Source organism: Lissotriton vulgaris, unplaced genomic scaffold (genome assembly GCF_964263255.1).
Source record: "Lissotriton vulgaris unplaced genomic scaffold, aLisVul1.2 SCAFFOLD_1285, whole genome shotgun sequence".
NCBI lineage: Eukaryota > Metazoa > Chordata > Amphibia > Caudata > Salamandridae > Lissotriton > Lissotriton vulgaris.
The window spans coordinates 481,875-505,004 of NW_028248729.1; the positions used below are offsets into that span (position 1 = coordinate 481,875).

At 43.7% G+C, this 23,130-nt stretch overlaps 1 protein-coding gene across 3 annotated transcripts in view; it reads left to right on the forward strand.

Moving 5' to 3' along the window:
• The window catches only part of LOC147663844 (uncharacterized), a 146,123-nt gene that overhangs the window by 99,662 nt on the left and 23,331 nt on the right, over positions 1-23,130 (forward strand). Inside the window, exon 2 of one of the 3 annotated variants that reach the window (XM_086950157.1) lies at positions 5,424-5,551. The exons of the other annotated variants lie outside the window; for them this stretch is intronic. The gene's annotated coding sequence lies outside the window, so the exon portion shown is untranslated. The remainder of the gene's footprint in view (positions 1-5,423; positions 5,552-23,130) is intronic. 3 annotated transcript variants of the gene reach the window in all.

Sequence of the window (23,130 nt, forward strand, 5' to 3'; positions counted from 1 at the left end):
TCTTAGGTTGGGCCGCAAGGGAAAGTTGGATAGCGGACTATTATATTGATACACTATCTCAAAGTTGATGTATAATCTAATACTCATACGAAAAATTGCAACGGGCTAACAAGTTACTTCACCTGTTGTTCATAATATAATATTCTACATACAAATCAGTAGTAACGATATTTGCCACGTTAATTATATCATAAGGGGTGAGCTTCTGTTGGCGGATGTCTATCTTTCTCTAAAGTAACATTTCTTATAGTATAAGCAAATAGATAATTAAATGTTGACTGGTCATTTCACCTATCTATTATAAGTTATGTATGGTGTATTGCACTCTCAAAAGGCCACATCTTCTGAATATAGTAGATTAAAAAGCAAAAGAACCAGGTTTAGGAGTGAAAGTGAAAGTTGATCATCATGTCTTATGAAAACTCATCAACAAGAGATGATATTTTAAATGAGGTACAAATGGATATTAAAAAGAGAAAAGCACGTAAACTAAAACGTGATGAGAATGACTACCAATCAGGACGTATATATACATTTGCTAAAAGATTTGACTACCTTGTTAATAAAAGATCAGTGGGGAAACAGTCAGGCAGCACCCCAACGATCAGTGATACTGATGCATCTTCTAGCAATATATCGAGTGATGAAAAGGAGGATGCTCCTGTTTTGACATCAATTACAACACCTGAGACCAATTTTTTAGAAGAGGTTCGACGACTCAGGAGGGGGAATCGAGATACAGAAAACAGGAATCGATATACATTTGCAAAAAGACCAGGAGAGGGAGGAGAGGTGGTAGGAGATCCAGAATCAAGGATAAAGAGGAGCTTGAGATCATGGAAACAACAGCCGTGAATAGAGAGTATAATGTAAGTGACATTGAAGTTCTCAATCTGTCTGAATTGGATTTATCTGATGATATGGTAATTTTACCTAAGAAAGGCTTGGGTTTCTGTCCTGCCAAGAGACAGGACTGGTATATGACGAAAATTGATCTATTTAAATTCGTTAGAAGATTAAAACTGAAGAAATTATTTTCTAATGCACCTGAAAAAAAGAAATATACAGCTAAAGAACTTATGAGTAATCTTACTATTCAAGAGCTAAAGGGCACTCAGCTACTAATGTCACTCACAGATAAAGAAGATGACCCTATAACCATATCTAAATTATTAGAAGACCTGGAAGTAGATCGTTTTCAAACTGAAGGGTGTGGCCTTAAGATTAAATCTAAATGGACACCACAACTGACCCCGAATAACACCATAGATGTATTCTTTAAGGCAGTCAATACGGAGATAGATAAGGAAATTGATAACAGAGAGAGGAAACAACTTAATACTAGAGAAGATAATTTATCCATAAGTGAGAGAAATACCCTTAAAGAACTTCATGAGTAACAAAACTATAATGATACGAAGGGCCGATAAAGGTGGGAATCTAGTTATTCAGAATACTATAGACTATAACAATGAGGTTCAGTCCCAATTAGACAACATACTATACTATGAGAAACTGTCATCCAACCCGATGAGGGAACTTGCAGATGAGATCAATCAAAAGGTTAAGGAATGGTATGACCTAACCCTTTTAGATCATGATGAATATTTATATCTGCAGGTGTCTTATCCAAGGGCACCTTGCATGTACACTCTGCCTAAGATTCCAAAATGCCGAGACAAACCACCTGGAAGACCTATTATATCCGGCATAGGTGGACGGACAGAACACTTATCACAATACATTGATACTTTTTTGAAAGAATATGTTTATAACTTACCATCGTTTATTGAGGATACCAAGTACGTTCTAAATCTGTTGAGTGACTTGGTGTGGGAAGAAGGGATGATACTAGCTACATTAGATGTAGTATCATTATACTCAAATATTGATCATAACCTTGGAATTCAAGCACTAGACTTTTTCCTTAGCCGCAGATCAGCGGAATTATATGACCATACTCAGATGATCTTACACATGACAGAATTGTTCCTTAAAAATAATGTATTTTTGTTTAATGGACAATGGTACAAACAACAACTCGGAACTGCGATGGGATCCAGATTCGCTCTGTGTTTTGCTAACCTCTTCATGGGGTAGTTCGAGGCGGGGTGAATCTGGGGTCCCGATAACAAAGAGTGGATACAGTATACACAATACTGGGGTCGTTTTATAGAGGACTGTCTTTTAATTTGGATGGGAACTGTGGAACAACTTAAAGGTTTTTTTGATTATTTAAATGACAATACTCTCAACCTGAAATTTACAACCCAATATGACTTTAAGAGCATCACATTTCTGGATATAGATTTGTTTGTAGATGGTGATAGACTGAGAAGTAGAATGTTTAGGAAACCAACAAGTTGTAATGCAATTTTACACGCTAGAAGTTGCCATCCTAGCAGCCATATCAATGCCATCCCATATGGGGAAATGGTGAGGGCACGACGAAATTGTTCTCTAGATAGTGATTTTACTTACAATGTGAAAGATATGTCACATAGATTTAGAGATCGAGGTTACAAAGAGAAAGTGATCAAATCTGCAATAACAAGAGTCAATAAACTTAAGCGTAGTGTAACCCTTAGAGAAAGAAACAAGAATGACAAAGAAGATAAAGTTAGATTGATAACTAATTATAGTACAGAGAGTTCGAAACTCTTTTCTATTTTGAAAAAACACTGGCACTTGTTGACATTAGATCAAGATTTACAACCTTATCTTACCAAAAATCCAAGTATTACCTTTAAGAAAGGACTAACTCTGTCAAATATGCTAAGTCCTAGCTACCCTAAGAGACTGGAGACTTCAGATTGGTTGACGAGACATAAAGGGTTTCACAAGTGCGGGAGATGTAACTCATGTAGGTGGGCTAAGAAGAAAGTAACAAGCTTTAACTATAATGAGACAGGAGAGAATGTTATTGGAATGTTTATTAACTGTGATACCACCTATGTGGTGTATGTTATCGTTTGCACCTGCGGTAAAATTTACATGGGAAGCACGATAAGAAGATTGAGAGATAGGATGGCTGAACACTATAGAGCGTTAAAATAAGGAGATACACGCTACCCTACTGCATCCCATATGGTTCAGAACTATGAAAACAGAGGGCGTCATGTATTTAGTTATCATGGTGTCGACCACATTTAACCAGATCCTAGAGGAGGTAACAGACTGTTGACATTAAGAAGAAGAGAAGTAATGTGGTTGATTAAATTAAAAGCAGTAGAACAAGGACTCAATATAGATCATGAATATGAATTCTTTTTGGGTCATGAATAAGGTATTTAGGTAACTGATCTGTATGTGTTTATGAGATAAAGATTTGTTAAATGAACCTGAATATATCCAGGGAATGATGCGTAGAGAGATGATGTAAGAGATATTAGATTATTGATTGCTAATGATATTTAGAGTATACGAAATGTATTTATATATACCATCAATTGTGATAATAATATACATACCATGAATTGTTGATGAATTTTCATAAGACATTATGATCAACTTTCACTTTCACTCCTAAACCTGGTTCTTTTGCTTTTTAATCTACTATATTCAGAAGATGTGGCCTTTTGAGAGTGCAATACACCATATATAACTAATAATAGATAGGTGAAATGACCAGTCAACATTTAATTATCTATTTGCTTATACTATAAGAAATGTTACTTTAGAGAAAGATAGACATCCGCCAACAGAAGCTCACCCCTTATGATATAATTAACGTGGCAAATATCGTTACTACTGATTTGTATGTAGAATATTATATTATGAACAACAGGTGAAGTAACTTGTTAGCCCGTTGCAATTTTTCATATGAGTATTAAATTATACATCAACTTTGAGATAGTGTATCAATATAATAGTCCGCTATCTAACTTTCTCTTGCGGCCCGACCTAAGATGGCGACCGTATTTTTCGAGTCAAATCGCTCTTACGAGTTAATTAATACATAGTAGTTAATGTCAGTAAATATAATTTTGAGAATTTATTAGGTATGTAGCTTATTAATAGACATATGAATATTGTACTAACGTATACAATAAATTTTGATATTTCGGCAATTGCGTAATATATAATGAATTCTATAACAGTTATACTAGTTATTTAACAAAGAAGTGTTAAAACGGAAACGTTTACCTAAATAATTAGGTTATACTCTAAATTCGGTAATCCGAAGGTAAATTACTTTACTAAAATGGCGCATGCCTAGCTACCTTATAAATAGGAGAAGTAAGATGGCGCCGACGTAGAACGCTACGGATTTTCGAAAACATTAGTAAACAACAGGTAAGCCGGAACTTCGAGCGCATAAATACAGGTTACGAATAGACAATATTGGTGCACGATATTTACTTAGGATTTAACAGTGATAAATATTATTAATATTATAGGTGTCGTACTCGCACATTATGACGGAGGAACTATAAAATTGCAGAAGGAAAACGTCAACGACATAAATCACGAAATTTGAGGTGAGGGATTACTAAAAAGAGTCCGTAACATTGTGTTATGTTTGAAAACCATGTAGTTCAGATTAACATCGATAATTTTCTTTGTAGATTGAATTTGCCAACTATGATGAAAAGTACATAATCAGAAGTACTACATAGACGGGTGAGCTTATTATTAAGAGAGGACCTTAACTACATATACTATAGTACATATGCTTAAATAATCACACTTATATTGTTGTGGTTATTTTTAGACGGAACATAAGAACTAGAACATACTTACTTAGGACCATTATTGGATTAAGAAAACGTTATATTGGTACGTTGTAGCTCGTCTCAGACCACATCTAATGATAAATTTTAATAGCCATGATTTACCACTTCATGACTATGATAGTAACTTGGAATGACAACACTCTTTGGTGACTACTTACACTTTATCTATATAGACGTTTATAGCACTTTTGGGTGTCTTGAGTGTGAATTTGGTCTTTGCTTTTTACTATTGCTATGGACACTCTATGGCATGAGGGTGTATTACTTCAAGATTTATAATGAACCTGTGATTATTAATGTAATTGGATGAATTTCCATATGTATAGTTTATTTGAATATGTATATCTTTTATTATTTGGGTTGCATCCCTGAAGAAGTCAATGGTCGATACAGACCAGACGAAACACGTGTTGGCTGAGTCAGAACGTTATGGAAAATTAGAAATGAACTTATCAATGAAGAAAATAAATTGAAAAATTCCATATTTAGAAGACTGTAATTTATGGACAATTGAGTGCTCGGAAGAAATTTGTATAGCTTTGAATCACCTAGGTGGTTTGTATGTGTTGTCGTGGTAACCGACCTCTTTCATCCTGAGCACCTTTCATATTATTCTGAATACTTACTTTTAAGTGTACTTGCAGTGCGCTCAGATATAACTGTTACCAATCTCTTTTATGCCATAAGGTACCCTGTTGTTAAGGATATTGTTACTGGACCGAGGGGTCTCGTCATGCCTTGGGTGCACCCTCAGCTGGCTGCCTGGAGCTGCTGCAGCTTATACCTCTGCCGAAGGGGAAACCATTCTCCAAATTGTAAGCATGCCACTTCTGGTGTCAGTCTTTTACTTACATGGGTTATTGTTTTTTTCTACATCGGGTGATAGTGATCCCACACTCATGTAGGAGCCGCTGGGTGCCTCGGGACCTAATCTGAATGAACGAAAACACATAATTGTTTCCTATAGCTTTAGGTGGTCCCATCAATCTAATCAACGTGTTGCCAGCAGGGGCTACACTTTGATTAGATTGATCAAAGTTGGCTGGTGTAGTTTGAGTGGCTGTGTCACGAATCATAGTCAGAACCTGTGATTTCAACTGTACGGGGTACTGGATATTGGTAATGTTGTGGTTTATACTAATATGTTAGCGGGAAAATGAAATAGCTTGAACAGCCTTCCTATATGGTTCTGCCGCTTTTGATGTGGGAGAAATTGCTTGGATTGTGAAAACCTTGGAGATGTACGCCCATGTGTATGTTGCTTACAAGGTTGAGGGGATAACTGTGCAAGCAAACACCTACGACCAGTACATATTTGTTATTGCTGTTCTTCTGCTAATGGAAGAGTTTGACAATTGTATATAACTTTAATGTATACCCTACATTAAATTAAATCTCAAACCCACTTTTTAACAGTTGGGGTAGCTGTGGCACCCCAGCATTGAGCCACTGCTTTCTTGGCAAAAAGGGTCAAGACGGCAACAATACACCTGTTGCACAGCTTGAGGTTCTTAACCATCCCCAGCAGACACATTTCAGGAATACATGCCACATTTTCTAACACAACCTCAGTTATCAATCTTGTAACTTAATTCCGAAATGCATATGTTTTAGCACAGCTCCATGCAAGATGCACAAAGTCTTCATCACCCTGCCCACATCTTATACATCTCGCAGTATCCTGTAAGCAAACTTCCGCAATTGGCATGGTGTATAATACAGCTGATGCAGGAAGTTGAAATGAATAACACGGAGATTGCAGTTTGCTGTCAGTCTGCCAGTTAGTTCGCAGCAGAACTGCAATTGTTCCAGTGGCACTTGGGACTCTTGCTCCTCATACCATTTGATAAGTGAAGGAGGCACAATAATTGCAGTCTCTCTCATAGACGCGTTGTACAATTTTGTTACCAGACCCCCTACTGTCTTCCGCAGCCAGCACCGCCTGCAACACTGTCAGTGTTTTCGGCTCTGCTGGAAAGTCAGGAAATATGGATCTGATCCTCTGTCGCACCCTCATATATGTAAAGCCCAGAATTATGCTGTGGTCACTCCCAGCCTGCACGTCTGAAAGCGATTGGAACCAGCTATTCCTCTATAGGTCCCCCATCTGTCTGACACCTGGCGCCTGTTCTTGGGTCGCAGTAATATCTGAATGTGTAGCAATCGGTAGCGCCGGGGCATATAAATAATCCAGTCGCGCCCACTTAGCCAAAGTCATCCAGGCCCGAGCAGTGCATTTGACAGAATTGATCTCAGATCTCAGGGCTTTCCTCTCTCCTGACAGCGCCAGCGCCAGCAGGGGGATCGGGGCACAGTATCTGCTTCGACCGCAACATGTGGCAGGAACCGCTGACTGCGGGTAGTATCAATAGTGTACAAATTGCACTTGGACACATAGACAGTATAGTCGCATGTCCGGCGCTTCAAATCCTCCCCGATCAAATGGCTACATAAGCAAGTCCCAGCTGCATCTCGGTTTCTGACCGCCCCACACAAGGGTCAGTAGAGCCGTCTGAAGCGTGTTGAATAGTGCAATATTGAGCCTGATGGGGATATTCACAAACAATTAGAGGAGTTTGGGCAATACTGTCATTTTTGTGACCGCGATCCTGTCCGCCAGCGAAAGAGGCAGCTTAGCCTATCGTTCTGTATGCTCAGTGATTCGGGTAATGACTCCACTATAATTCATGGAGAGTACTGTATTAGGGTCTCAATGCACCCATATCTCTAAATATTTAATCGGGTCAGTAGACCACGACAGGGGGAAATCCAGCTCCACCTCTTTCGTTTCTGCCATCAGCGGAAAGACTGTTGACTTCTCCCAGTTTATCCCTAATCCGGAATATCTCTCAAATTTCACATATTCCTTCAGTAGTGCCGGGGGATTTTCGGCATGTTCACGCACATTCAGCATCATATCATCTGTGTAGAGCGAGACCCCAAGAGATCTCTGCCGGAATAGCAACGCTGCATGAGCATGTTTTTGACGAATTCTACAAGCTGAGGGCTCCGATGCAAGTGAAAAGCGTATCGGCGACAAAGGGCATTCCTGCCTTGTGCCTCTCTTAATTGAGAATGCATTTGCGACCCAGCCATTCCTTCGCACTTGTGCCTCCGGCTCATTAAATAATAATTTGACCTATTTAAGGAAAAACAGTGGCATACCCATTCTAAGTAAAACAGTAAACATATACTCCCACCGCAGGGAGTCGAATGTCTTTTCCGCAACAAGCAGCTCAGCCACTGCTTGAAAATCCAGCTCAAAGTAGTGCAACGCTTCAAAGATAGTACTCAAGTTTTGTGTCATTGATAACTTGGGGACAAACCCTGACTGATCCGGGAGGATTCATTTTTGGTACGAAAGGCTGTAGCCAGGTAGCGATCATTTTTGCTAAAATCTTGGCATTTATATTAATGAGGGAGAGAGTTCTATGTGATTCACACCTGTTTACCACCTTGTCAGGTTTTAGCAACGTAACAATAAGAGCTTCCTTAAGAGAAGGGGGCAGTCTCCCAGTCTTGTACGCTTCCACAAAGACATCCAATAATCTAGGCTCCAATTCCTCTATATATGCTTATAGAACTCGTTCGGAAGCCCATCAAGGCCAGCTGACTTACATGTGGGGAGGGGTTCAGGTTTTAATGTCTTTATTTCGATAATTGAAATCATAAAAGACAAATTAGCAACACATTTACATATATATAAAATCAACAATGTACATCAAACTTAAATCCAAGGTTAAAAAGTTATTAAACCATCAACGACAATAATAATCAAGACATTAAATATTCCAAATATAATAACATTTCATAAGAGTTAAAAAGCTCTAAAATGGGTTTAACAGGTTTTAATGATGGGCACTATGCAGCTTACACTCTGTCAGGAAGTGGTAAGATTCCTTCTTGATCTGATTACCCAGGCCCAACCTAGGTATTTAGCCAGGCATATCACAATAAAGTCAGATGTGTTTGTTTTTAAAACCCATATTGCATCTAAAGATTTATTGCAGTTTATACGTTTAAAAATGGGTTTTAGCCACTTTGAACGGGGTTCACTATATCGCGGGCAAACAAACAAAAAATGTCCCTCTGATTCCTTACACCCAGTGCAATGGCTACATAGGTTACTAGTTTTATTATTCCATGTTGCTGTGAAGGAATTGAGGGGTAAGGTGCCCACCCGAAATTGATGATACAATTTTTTCTCTAGGGGCTTAGAAATAAGATCCCAATATAGCTCCCGAACCGGATCCAATTTAAATCTTAAAAAACACCCTGTCAGATCTTCAGAACCGGATGCCTGGACCAGGGAATGGCGGATAGAAGCCCAGAATAGACTCTTAAAATCCTTTTTTGAGGGAAAATTACTAATATCTGGCGAGAACCACAGGTGGCTAAGGCCCATATCAACCAGGGTCTTTTTCACCATCTGCAGCCATGGGATTCTCTCTGAGCCCCCTATAGCCTTTACCTCGGATACCTCCTTTGCAAAGAGTGACAACTCCTCCGTGGTCCACAAACGCCTCCAGGTGGACACTACTCTAAAGCGTGCCATATCTGTTATTGGACGGCAACCCATGTCATGGCAAAGAGGGATCAGTGGTGTTGATTGGGGGAGTCCCACCAAACTACGAAGGAACCTGCACTGGATTTTGTACAAACTTGAAAGATCCATAAAGCCCCATAACTCTGCCCCGTACAATGTCGCAGCATTGATTTTAACATCGTAAATTTGTAAAGCCGGGGCAACCCTTTTGGTGATCGATTTCTTTTGCTCCCGCAAAAGGCAACCAGTGAGTTGGGACAGTTTTAGATGCTGGGTCTCAATTTGTGGTTTCCAGGACAATCGGCAATCCAGAGTGACCCCCAGATACGTCATCGTGTCAACTTGTTCTAGGTTTACCCCATTAAGTTGTACACTACTACGTATAAATTTTTTTCTGGAAAAAACCATAAATTTTGTTTTCCCCACATTTATCTGAAGGTCATTACGATTACAGTATTCCTCAAAGTGATTCAATGCCTTCTGCAGACCCCCCCTCGTTTTAGATAAGAGGAGGGTGTCGTCCGCAAAGATCAGCAGTGGGAATTTTGTCCCCGCCAGAGACGGAGCATCGGTGTTAATTGACCCAAAAAATTTCACTACCTGGTCTATAAATAGTAGGAATAGGGTGGGTGCGAGAACGCACCCCTGGCGGACTCCTCGGGAGACTGGAAAAGAGTCCGTAAATTGGCCTTGTGCCCCCCATCTGACCCTGGCGAAATTGTCTTCATGTAGTCTGATGATGATGTCTACTAGTTCCCCCGGCATTCCTAGATCCCTTAAGACCTGCCACAGTTTTCCTCTCGGCACCAAATCAAATGCTGATTTTAAATCTATAAATGCAGCAAAGATGGTACCGCCGCCAAGTATAACAAATTTCCAAAAAATCATACAAAACCTCAGGACCTGGTCTATAGTACTTGTGCCTGGTCTAAAACCTGCCTGTAAAGGGGATAGTATTCCTTCCATATCCATCCAACCATGGACCCTCACCAAAATCATACGGGAAAAAACCTTTTGGAAGCAATCAATTAGACTGATCGGGCGATAGTTCCCTGGGTTTGATCTATCACCCTTTTTGTGTATGGGGAGAATCTCCGCCCCTTTCCAGGTCTTGGGGATGTGGGCACCTCGCGCAATGTTGTTAGCTATGTAAGTTAGGTAAGGTACCCACAGACCCGTGTTCGCTTTAAAGAGGTCGGCCGGAATTTGGTCCAACCCAGGTGCCTTCCCCCTCTTTGTTAGCCCCAAAGCATATTCTGTTTCAGCTTCAGTGAAGGACAGGGTCAAATTGCCTGATGATATTGACGGCAGCATAGGCATTCTGGACGGGGAATCATGGGCCACTGTACAGAATTGGGTAGAGTAATGTTTGATCCAGTCTTCCGGGCAAACATGGTTAGATGGGGTACGAAACTCGCCATCTTTACCACTTTTGACGATGTCCCAGAATTTGACATGGTCATTTGATTTACTGGCTTCCAGAAGATCAGCCCAAAACTCATCTTCCCATTCCTTTTTTGCCACCCATTGTACTTTTTTATACGTTTTCCTAGCCTCTTTAACAGCACAGATATCTCTAATTTTAACTTTTTCTATAAGGTGGGTATGTGCATCTCTACATTCTCTATTATACCATTTACTTCTTGGGGGGTTCAGATGTCCGGTATTATGGTTACATGGCTTTGATAGAATAAATTTAAGTTCAGAAAAGCAGTTATCATGGATACCCATCAATTTATGTAAAACATCCTGACCCTTTTCAACAGCAATGGACTTCATGTTAATTAGAGCACATGTCACTACCTTTTCAATGTTGGTCTGAATCATTACATCGTTTGAAATTAATGACCACTTTACTCTCCTCCGGTCATTTGATACCGTTATCACCCCTTGCCCCCTAGGATCCGGTTCCCTTGTTTTTATCTGGTCACACATTAAGAATTTCAAGGACAGGGGGTTATGGTCACTCTCAGATCGTGTTATGATTTCCATGTCATCGATTACATTCCAATGTTCCATTTTTATGAAGATGTAATCTATACGACTCTTCCTTACACCATTGTCAAAGGTAGGGTTTGCTCCAAGGTCTGATTTTGTGCGACCGTTCACAGCCCTTAAACCCCAAGTGAGGCAGAAGGAAGTCCAGTTCAAGGCGGCCTCCGTTGCTTTGACTATGGTTTTGTTTGAAAGTTCAGGAATTTTCCACGTAACGTCTTCTTCGTAACCCCAATTATCCTCTGGCTGGTACAAAGGCTCAATCGTGCAATTAATGTCACCTGCTAGCAAGATAAAGGAGGCTTTATCCCAGCCCATTAGCAGTGTATCCAATTCGCCGATCAATTTGGGGCTTCTGCCGCCAGGGAGACCTCTTGAATATATGTTAATGATGAGCAAGTCCTGCCCCCCTGTTTTACTCAACCTTACAACCAGTATGTCAGGGTTATCCACATACAATTCAGAAGCTGTAAAACCCCAGGCCTGTTTGACCCATGTGGTTAAGCCCCCAGACGCCTGCCCCTTTATACCTTTTGCTGCTGGTTTAAAAAAGTTAATATAGCCAGCCATGTAGAACGGAGCTGTAGCCCATGTTTCCTGTAGTAGCACAACCTCATAACTACCTATAAACTCCGACCAGTCATCAGATACCAGCCGTGATTTGACTCCAGCAACGTTCCAGGACACCAAATGTGAACATAACAAGTCTATCTCTGTGAAGTTGTTGCTAACAGAGAACGGGGATTGTGGACTCGATAGATGGGTGTTTATTAATCCTACTTCTTCTACATTGGGGGTAGTGCCTTTAACCCTAAAAAAACCCTTTACTGGCCCGCTACTGTCAGGCATTGACTGGCACTCCTCTACCAGTTCTGGGGTGGGGATAGATGAGGTATGGACTCCCTCATCTTCCTCCAGTGCTAGTTTGGGTGACTGGTTAGGTGCACATAGTCAGTCAACCCATTCTAGGTCAGACAGTGCCTCAAAGTGGTTGTAGAGGGGGGGGTAGTATGGGTGGTGATGTATTACAGGCTCTATGGGTCTTCCCCCTTTAACTTTCCATGGGTTATATCCCGTATGGCTTCTTTGATTTATATAGGGATAAAAGTAGCCAAGATGTAATGTCTGGACATCTCCCAAACGGGCAAATCTAGCTTTCCGTTGGATTCTGTCCACTACCCACGGGTCTCTAAAAGAAATTAGAATGCAGTCCCCTTCTAGATCTTTTTCTTCTTTTCCAACCCAATCTACTCTCCTTACATATAAGATTTCGGTGGGGGATGACGGGGGGAGTGGGCGATGTTTATTCAACCAGAACGTAACCTTGTTCCTCAAATCCACCTGGGATTCTCTAATGCCCTCTTTAAGTGGAGCCACTCCTGTTAACACAATAGTGTACTGAGCCGCTTCTGGGGGTAGGTTGACTCTCTGGGATTTATGTGAATTTCTATTATCTAACCTCTTGTTCTTATCTAGATATGATGTTTTATTATCCCTATTTGACACAGGGGCGCCTGCTGGGGTGTTTATTGGTTGCTTTGGAGCAGTATTAGCATTATGTTTTGCCCCATGAGCGTTGTTGGCCACCGCTGCAGGTTTAACCTTCGGTTTGTCTTTGTTGGTGGCTCCAGATATAGGTGTTGTTTTTGGCCCTGATAGGGATTTCTTGTTAGTATTGGTGGATGCCATCACTGCCGGTTTTGTTATGGTTGTCCCGGTACTTTGGGTAGGGCCCCCTTTAGAGGCTTGGCCTCTTGGCTTAGTGCCAGATATATTTTGTAAGAGGTCCATATTAATATTAGTAGCCGCTTCTAGAACATCTATTTTAGCGGACAATATCCTTATGTTTTCTACCACCGGAAGCAGTAAGTTTTTAACTATTGTTTCCATTTTTGCCAGCAGGATGTCATCGCTACTAAAACAGGTTGGGCAAGGGTTAGAGGATCCTGAGTGGGCCAATGATGGACAGTACACTATCTGTGGTATCTGAATAGACTGGGAGTGGGAGGGGCTATTCTCAGGATCTATTTTAGGTTGTTTCTGTGTCTTTCCTCCCTCGGGGCTGGATACATGTTTTCTTTTCCTTGGTACCTGTTTGGTGATTTCTATTGGTGGGACAGGAGTGCAGGGTAAGGAAGTAGCATTAATTTGGGAGGTTTCAAGCACAGAAGGTTGGCTATTTTCTTCTATGCTAGTCACATTACTATTGGAGGTCACATCCATATTTCCGTGTAGCCTAGATGTGGGGGCTTCAATCCCTTCTTCATGGACAATTATGTCGGTATCTGATGTTGAAATACAGTTAAATGCTGCATTAGTTAAAGGGCTTTTAACACGAGCCAAATCACCTATTGAGGAACGTTTCCCAGTAACTAGGTCCAGGGACAATCTATGCTCAACCAGCTCGATTTCTTTTTCCAGTATACCGGTTGCTCTAGTAATAAAGGCATCTAAAGGGCCTGAGACTACCCCCTTCGAAGTTTGGATGTGCACTAAACGCTGCTTTCCAGATCTAAGGGCCATTTTGTAAGGGCAGGTATTTGGGCCTCTGGATACGTGTTCACTAGAATATTAAACAAACATTCGAGGGATCTGGGCCCAACCCAACCTCGTTAACCCCCCCTACTCGTCCTTGTGCCGGGGCGATTCAAAGGGTGCTTATGAAGGCCCCACTGACCCCCGTCTAGCAACAAGGAGGGGAATGGAGGGATACTATAAGTTGGGGATTAAGCAACAGTGCGCAATTGCACAGAATATCAAAGTTGTTACAATTGTGTCTTTTTATCGATAACAGTACCTTGGCTATGCTGTGGCGTAGGATGTGGGATGTAAGGGGGTTGGCCCAGCCCGGCCTCCCTCGGCCCCTGACGGCCACAGACGGTCCCGCCCTTGTCCCGGGCTTCTCCCGGCGCCCTCCCGCGCGCTCCCGCGCAGCGGGGGCGATACTGTGCTTTTATGTCTATGAGGCTGATGGATAAGGGGGTGGAGCCGGCAGGGAGAGCAGCCCAGGTGGTGACGGGCGCGCGCGGACTCCTGGTCCTCGGAGTCCCCCGCTAAAAGCTCGCAGCCCTGCCGGTCAGCAACAACGCCCAAATCCCCTGGAAGGTGAGGGTAGCAGTGGCAAGGCTGTCAGCCGCGCAGCGGGACCCGCGGAGCGCGTCCGGCAAGTCGCAGCGGCAAACAGTGGCAACGAGGAGACGATCCCACCAGCAACACAAGGTGAGGTTATTGCCTTAGAGTTCTTCAAAAAGGAATGTGGGGAGGGACATTATGGGAGTTTTTACATCTTTAACGTCAAAGGGTTGGTAAGGGGTGCCGCTCGCAAGCCGTTCTGAGTGTGAAGCTGTTTCCTGGGATTTCCTTGCCTCCATCCACGGACTGATTTTAAAGACTCCGGGGAAAAGCTGACCAGGGGCGAAGCAACATCACCCGCAGGGGCCGGGACTGCGAAACCCAGCATTCTCAGCGCTTAGCCAACTCTGCGCAGCTGGTGTCTCTTCCCGCCCCCTGCTCCCCCGCAGGCTACTTACGGCTCGCGGCCCCCGCTCAGCTGGAGCCGCCCGCGAGCCGTTCTGAGTATGAAGCTGTTTCCTGGGATTTCCTTGCCTCCATCCACAGACTGATTTTAAAGACTCCGGGGGAAAGCTGACCATTGGCGAAGCAACATCACCCGCAGGGGCCGGGACTGAGAGACCCAGCATTCTCAGCACTTAGCCAACTCCGTGCAGCTGGTGTCTCTTCCCGCCCCCTGCTTCCCCGCAGGCTACTTACGGCTCGCGGCACCCGCTCCGAGGGAGCCGCTCGCGAGCCGTTCTGAGTATGAAGCTGTTTCCTGGGATTTCCTTGCCTCCATCCACGGACTGATTTTAAAGACTCCGGGGGAAAGCTGACCATTGGCGAAGCAACATCACCCGCAGGGGCCGGGACTGAGAGACCCAGCATTCTCAGCGCTTAGCCAACTCCACGCAGCTGGTGTCTCTTCCCACCCCCAACTCCCCCTACTTACTCACGCCCTTCCTCGCGGAACGCGGGACGGAGCACGGGGAGAAGCCCGGGAAAAGGGCGGGCCGTTTGAGTCCGTTGAGAATGGAGGAGACCGGGATCGGGCCACCCTCTTTGGCTTCTCTCTCTTACCTTTAAGCCAGCCTCTTTCTGCTTAAGTGTAAGGATTATGGCCACCAGAGAAACAAGGAGCAAAAGCACGCTGGCAGCCGGACCAACTAAAGGTACTTTGGACACATATTTTGTTAAAGCTGGGGCTCTCCTGATTGATGAAATTAATGTACTGGAAAGGCGTATATCCCAAGAAATAGAATGGGTAAGAAGATCTTCCATGGGCGCTATAGCACAAGCAAGGACTCCTGAAAATAGACTGGATTGTATAGAGTCAGACAGAGGTGAAAACGTGGACAATGAGGGGGTAGTTTTGTCTGATGTTGTTAATTCTGTATCCATTGAAATACTTTATTCGAAACAAAATTTCATAAAAGTACATATACAGTATCCATAATAAATCCATAATAGACTGTACATAAAACAAATCATAAAACAATTCAGACAGTAGGTACGAGTTTTGACCTAATGAGCCAAGCATTCGCCACATATTTAGCCACCCCACAGACCATATACATTGAAGAAACATCCGTTAAAAAAATACGCATAGCTAATCTATGGTCCTTCACCCCTAGGTTCCTACAGACAGGTTTCAACCACCTTCCTCTAGGTTTTTTATATGCTACACATGCAAATAGGAAGTGGCCCAAGGATTCTTTTGGGCAGGAACAACCTGGGCATTTGTCCTCTGTTCCTCTATGTCCCTTCCAACATGCCTTGAATGAGTTAAGGGGTAGAATACCATATCGGAGTTTCAGATACAATGTTCTATCACGAGGGACCTGGATAAAATCCAAAAAGGGCTCTAACTTCCTAAGGGGCTTGTGATCAAGGAAGGTACTAGTTAAATGACCCCAGTTTGGATTCCTGTGTTCTTTGGCAACAACCCAATCCCAATAAAGTTTTTTGACAATTGCTTTTGGGGGTGGCAGTTGCGAGATCCAACTCTCCTCCAGACCTATTGATTTTACAAGTCTCTTTAAATTGTTGAGCCATTTAATTTTGTTTGCTACATTTAAACTAATAAGCTCATCCAGAACCTTAGCATAATTATAAAGTTCTGGGGTCCTTCTAAGACGAACCCAGAATAACAAGGGGCGAATTTGCACTAGATCCACAACCGATTTTTTACCCATGTCCAAAAAAAGAGGTTTCAAAGGGGACGATAAGGGTAGCGAGACCATATCTCTAATAAACTTATTCTCGGCCACCGCTAAAACTTTTGTATTTTCCGCCCCCCAAAGTTCTGAGCCATAAACTGCCGCTGCCAAAGCTTTCCCTTCATAAATTGCCAGGGTGGGGGCTATGGGACGACTGAAAGATCGACGCTGGTTCTTAAGAATTACTCCTGCAACCCTTTTGAGATTTAAAACCATTTTGGCGATATGGGCTGACCAGCTCAAGTTATTGCAAAGTCTCACCCCGAGGTAATCAAATTCCTCTACCACCTCCAACGGGGTGTCATTCAGCCTGAGGTTTACCTTCCTAAGTTTCTTTTTATTAGATAACACCATCAGCTTTGTTTTTGAAGTGTTTATTGACAACCCCCTATCTATACAAAAACTGCAAAAACGATCGAGTAGTTTTTGCAAACCCATGGGGGATTTTGACATGAGCAAGGTATCGTCGGCAAAGAGGAGAGTGGGTGTTTTCTCTCCAGCAAGGACGGGGGCATCAGCCGGATCCTCCCTCAAATGGGCAACAACCCCATTAATAAAGAGGGAGAACAAGGTTGGGGCCATCACACATCCTTGCCTCACTCCCCTATTCACCGGGATCTTCTCTGTCAGTTGACCCTGGGATCCCCATCGAATCCTGGCATAATTCCCCTCATGGAGTTTAATAATAAATTGTAGGAGGTAACTGGGAAAACCCATATCGGATAAGACCGACCAGAGCTTATTCCGTGGAATTACATCAAATGCTGTCTTCAAGTCTATGAAAGCCAGGTATAGACTTCCCTTAGTAATTAACACTGACTTCCAACAGACTGCACAGAATCTAAATACCTGGTCTATTGCACCTATATTGCTTCTAAACCCGGCCTGGAAATGGGACAAAATACTCTTATCCACAAGCCATACTTCTGTACGGTTTATGATTACCCTTCCAACCACCTTCTGAATAGTATCTATCAGACTTATCGGTCTGTAATTGGAAGGGTCGTCCCTGTCGCCCTATACAAGGGATAATGAAATTAGGGGACCTATAGAGACAAGCCAATTAACCCCACCCGGGATTCACATACAATCTAGCTTACCATCTCCTGTTGCTAATGTTGCTAACACTGAAAGCGCTAATGTTAGAGATAGCCATTCAAAACAAGGTGATAGGGAAGGAGCCATACCAAAAAGGAAAAGAGGGACCCAAAATCTAGGGGGACGCAAGGCAAAAGTGGCAAAGCACAACCCCGTAGCAGAGGCTAATAGCTTAGAAAAAGGTAATCTTGCACCCACCCTTCCTGTAAAAACCCACACACTACCCCTAGAGAACCCACCTGTTCGGGTTATAGAGCAGATAAATCCCAGTCCCAGTTTGAATATAGGTGGTGACCTTACTATCGCTAATATTGGTGCTCTCATGAGGTCATTGTTAAGCCCCCTAGAAGCTCACCTAATAAAGATCGAAGCTAGGCTATCGATTATAGAAAAATCAACAGTCTGTCTAGCTGACGGTCTTAATACCGACAACAAGGTTGATAGTGGTGGGGCTCAACCTAAGAACAAGAGGGGTATAACAGCTCCCCCAATGAAGGATGCAAGCTTAGCTCCTAATATTTAACAATCACAGCTGCCCTTAACGCACTCTTTAATTCCACAGCCTATTGAGGGCGATGTTACACCCATTCACCCTGAGAATAATGTTGCAGTTACTCAGGGAGTACCAGTCATCGCAAAAAAGTTTAAGTCTGTAAACTTGCCTCCTGAGGCGAGCCAATATATAGTTATTTTGCCTGGTGTCCTGGAGTTAAAACCAGACACTAAAGAATCTGTCGCCTCGTTAAAGAACAAGGTGGTTAACTGGCTTACCATAAATAGACCTCTCCCCCAAGGAATAACGAGTGAGGTACTTATTGTAGGAAGAGTTCCTTGGTTGGGCAACACAAGGAAATCAATTAATGGGGACTACGTCCTGATTAATTTCAGGGAACCCAGGGCCGTCTCTTACATACACGGATGGTCGTACTGTGATCAAGGGACCTCTATCCAGTCCCTACCCCTATCTTTTTTCTACCCACCCCTGAGTTATGTACGTAAGGAGGAGGGTTGGGAGACAGTCCCTAGGAGAGGGGGTGGATGGCGAGGCAGAGAGGGCGGAGACTCTTACCATCATAGAGTCCAGCAGCAGCCTGACCACTTTACAACATTCAACAGGTTCAGCTGTCTGGATATGATCGATTGACATTGCTTGTCTAGGAGGGGGTGGCTCATTACCACTCAATGGGCAACATGGTGGGAAGGACTATTCCCTCTAGCCACTGCACTGATCAAATGCTGGGAATCACAATCTATACTGAACAACACTTTACAAAGGAGGACCAAATGACCACAGTAGGCCCACCTTCCAGCAATAGGGAACCCAAACCCAATCTAGGGGAACCAGACCAAAATGTTACATCACCGGTTAGCTTAACTGGCGTGGGAATTATTGCAACTTCCGTAGGGATTCCCAGACCACCGTCACTAAAGATTCTATCTTGGAACTTGGCTGGCTTGGGAAACAAGCTGGACTGCCAATGCTGGAGTTCATTCATAGATTGTAAAGACATCTGCCTATTCCAAAAAACCTGGGCGAGAGAGGAATACTCTCGCCCTGGTTTTGCGGCATTTTCCACTCTTGCCAGCTGGGGAGGTAGGGGGCGTCCTTCTGGAGGTCTTGCAATCTGGGTGGCTTCCCACCTGAGCTGTGAGGCCACACCCCTCCCCACAGGTTCAGGGGATATCTCATGTGTCCTGCTGAATTGGCCGAATTCTAGCAAACTTGCTGTGGTAAATGTTTACTCTAGGCCGGTAAACATAACCCAGGAATCGAAGACCATTGAGGAACTTTCCGTCTTTCTCAGTGACCTACCCCAGGGCATACCTTTCTTGGTTGGTGGGTACTTGAATTGTCACTTCTAGGCCGTCCCAGGAATACTGGACAGGTTATCACTAGAGGAGGATGCGCTGTGGTCAGTGCCTCCTACGCTGGCCCCTCCGCCCAGAGCATGGACACCCCTGGCTGTACAGATCACTGCCCTAACCTTGAAGCACGCTGTGAGGGCTTGTAATGGACGCATGACTTCTGACATTCCCCCCAAACACACATTCAACAAAGTGGGAAGGGAGTCAAGACTGGATTACATCTTAGTGCAATTGTCCGCCTCGTCGTACATTAAAGATTTCAGGGTGATACCCAGGGAGTACTGCGATCAAAATGCGCTTGAATTAGAATTTGCGCTCCCTGGAATAGATGAAAATGGGGCTGGTGCCGATGCGCCCGTCCCAGGGCTGGCCATGGCGAACAATAGACGGAGAGTGAAGTGGGAAAAACTAGCCACTAACCCAGAGAAGGTCGCAGTGCTGTATGCCCGTGTCATCCCTATACTTGAAAAGGTGAGCGTATTGGTGGAGCAACCCAACGCTTCCGAAGTACATGAACAATTGTGGTCGGCACATGAAGACCTTATCAAGTCCATGGTTGAAGTTCTTTTCTCTATAGGAAAGACTAGGGGTGGCCGCCTTAATCGCCCTACCTGGTATAATGCTGCATGCGGAAAGGCCAAATCAGATCTGTTGACTTCCATTAAGGATGGTAAAAACAGTGTCGTGATACAGGCCAGGAGAAGGGTTTACAAGCGGCTGGTCACCCATGCTAAGATCGTATGGGACCCCGAGAAATGGGAGAACCTTACCACCTCTCTAGCTGTTAGGGATTCCCGTAAATTCTGGCGAATAGTAAACACGGGGGCGAGGAGTTAGCTTCGGCTAGCGAACCTAACATTTCAGCCAAGGTCTGGCAAGATCATTTTCAGTCTCTCTATATGGACGGAGATGGAGCCCCAACTTATGCATTGCCTATTACTGACATGCAGCAAGAGGGGGATCTTTTTACAGAGATGGAAGTACGAGCTGCCATTTCCAGACTGGTATCAGGTAAAGCGCCCGGTTTAGATGGGCTCCCGAGCGATCTCTTTAAACAAGAGCCAGATGTTTGGGCCCCCTACTTGCTGATGATATTCAACGCCGTCCTGAGGGGCATGGAGGTGCCCTGTACTTGGCTGGGTGCAGAGATTGTCCCTATATTTAAAAAGGGTTCACCTCTGCTCCCAGCCAACTACAGGCCCATCAGCCTCATAGATGTCTCACAAAAATTATTCGGCAGGCTGATACTAGATCGCCTCCAAAATTGGATGGAAGAATTTTCCATTCTGAGCCCCTATCAGGCGGGATTCAGAAGGAAGGTCTCAACTACGGACCAGATCTTCCGTCTGAATCTTTTGTTCTGGAAAACTGCAATCATCGAGGGTGGCACTTTTTACACTGTCTTTGTGGACCTACGAGCCGCCTTCGATCTGGTGCCAAGATTTAGATTATGGTCCGTGTTGGCGGAGTTGGGTATTCCCACTGACATTCTCTCCATTCTGATAAGACTGCACCAAGAAAATTTTGCACGTGTCCGGTGTGGCAAGAATGGGACGCTTTCAGGAAGATTCCCCTTTGACAGGGGGGTGAGACAGCGTTGCATGCTTGCACCTACCCTGTTCTGCCTCTTTGTCAACAGGGTAATCGCCCATTTGACCAGGATGGGTGACATTGACGCCCCAAGGCTCAATGGCTGCAGGGTGCCGGCGATTATGTTCGCGGACGACACGCTGCTGTTGTCAAAATCCCCCATGGGAATACAACGTGTCTTGGATGGGTTTTCGACCTTTTGTGTGGAGAGGGGGCTGGAGATTAATGCCCTGAAGGCCAAATACATGATTCTCAGCCCCCCACCCTCAACATGCCCGAACCCCATTATAGGCAGGTTATGTTTAGAGAGGGTTCTCACTTTTGAGTACTTAGGGGTGACCATTAACCAAAACATGACCTGGGACACACACAGGACAAAGGCCAACATGAAATTTGTGCAGATAACGGGCGGTATCTGTAGGATATCAAATAGATCGACCTATAAACCCCTTGGCCCAGTGCTCCAAATTTACAAAATGCAGGGGAGGGGGGCAGTCATATATGGAGGCGAACTGTGGGGACATACATCCGCCCAAAACCTGATGACTACGGAAAACAAATTCATTAGGCAGTTGGTAGCTTTACCCCCAAACAACCCGCTTCTCCCGCTAAGATTAGATCTGGGCCTTAGACCAATTGCAGAAGTCCTGGGCTTGAAGCCAATAACTTTCTGGCGTCAGATGTGGAGCATGCCAGAGCTCGTGAGTTACAGGATGGAGTTACAAGAGATCCTATGCTTATCAAACATAAAGAACATTCCTTGGCTAAAATATATAAAAAGAACATGTGAGAGTCTTGGAAGGCCAGAATTATGGTCAGATCCTATAAACGCCTGCAGTAGGGTCTCACGAAAACTCTTATCAAAGGTTTACTATGATTCAAAATTGAACTCCCAAACAGGGAGTTCTCGGCTGGGGTCTTTAACACACTTATTCATTCAATTTAAAGACTCATATTGCTTGGAACATGAACTTGATGGTATCAGCCCTGCACTGACTAGAAAACTATTCTTGCAGTGGAGATATGGTACTCTCCCTCTCAGGTCATTTACTAGCACCTGATCCCAGCCCCCGACAACAGAACAATGCCCGGCATGCTCACACCATTTGGGAAATGAACTGCATGTTATATTTTTTTGCAATGCCTATCAGAGACCAAGAAAGTATTGACTTGTACCCCTTCTTAAAAATTTGGGGTTCAGGCACTGCCTTCCGGCTTACAGAATACTAAAGACAGATCCATCTCCATCGATTGTGTTCGCGGTGGCGAAATTTTTATTAACTTCGATGTGGCATACCCGCATCCGCTACATGAATTCTGACATAGATTCGCTCCAGGTCGAATGTACTGTTGACTTGTAAATTTCATTGCAGATAAATGCTTTTAAGACAAACTGTAATGTTTTCTATTTTATTTATGGATTTGTATCAATCAAAACTGTTTTTTAACTCCTTTGTACATCTTTTATGATCTTATCGATCGAAATAAAGATTGAACTGAATGATTGGTAAGGTACTCATTCTGGCCCTCTGAGAGCCACCCGAGTGTGACATTGTCTAGGTCTGCACATATATCAGCTTCAGACATCTGTGCCTTGTCACCATACAGTTCAGCGTAAAAGATTAGCACCGTCCTGCTAATCTCTGGTGTAGTGTGTTGGGCCACCCCATCCCTGTCTAGCATTTCAGTGATGTTTTTCTAGCACCTTGGCATAGCTATCTTCTGGGGCAACGAACGTCTGGGCCTGCCTCCCTCTCAATAATACCTCTCTATGCTTCGTCTAGACCTGAGCACCAATTCTTGATCTACTGTTTGGTTGTGCTAAGTCACAAGGTGCTTGTTTTGGCAAGTATTTCTGATTCAGGGTTCTACTCTTACACCCGTTCCAATAGATCTCCGTCGCCAGCTTGCTGATTCTGCACCTTAAGTCCTTCAAGACACCGGTCAGTGCACTTATGCATTCTCCCTGTCTCGTAACTTTGAATACCTCCCATAGCAGCCCGCAGTGTCTACTGAGCCCTCATGT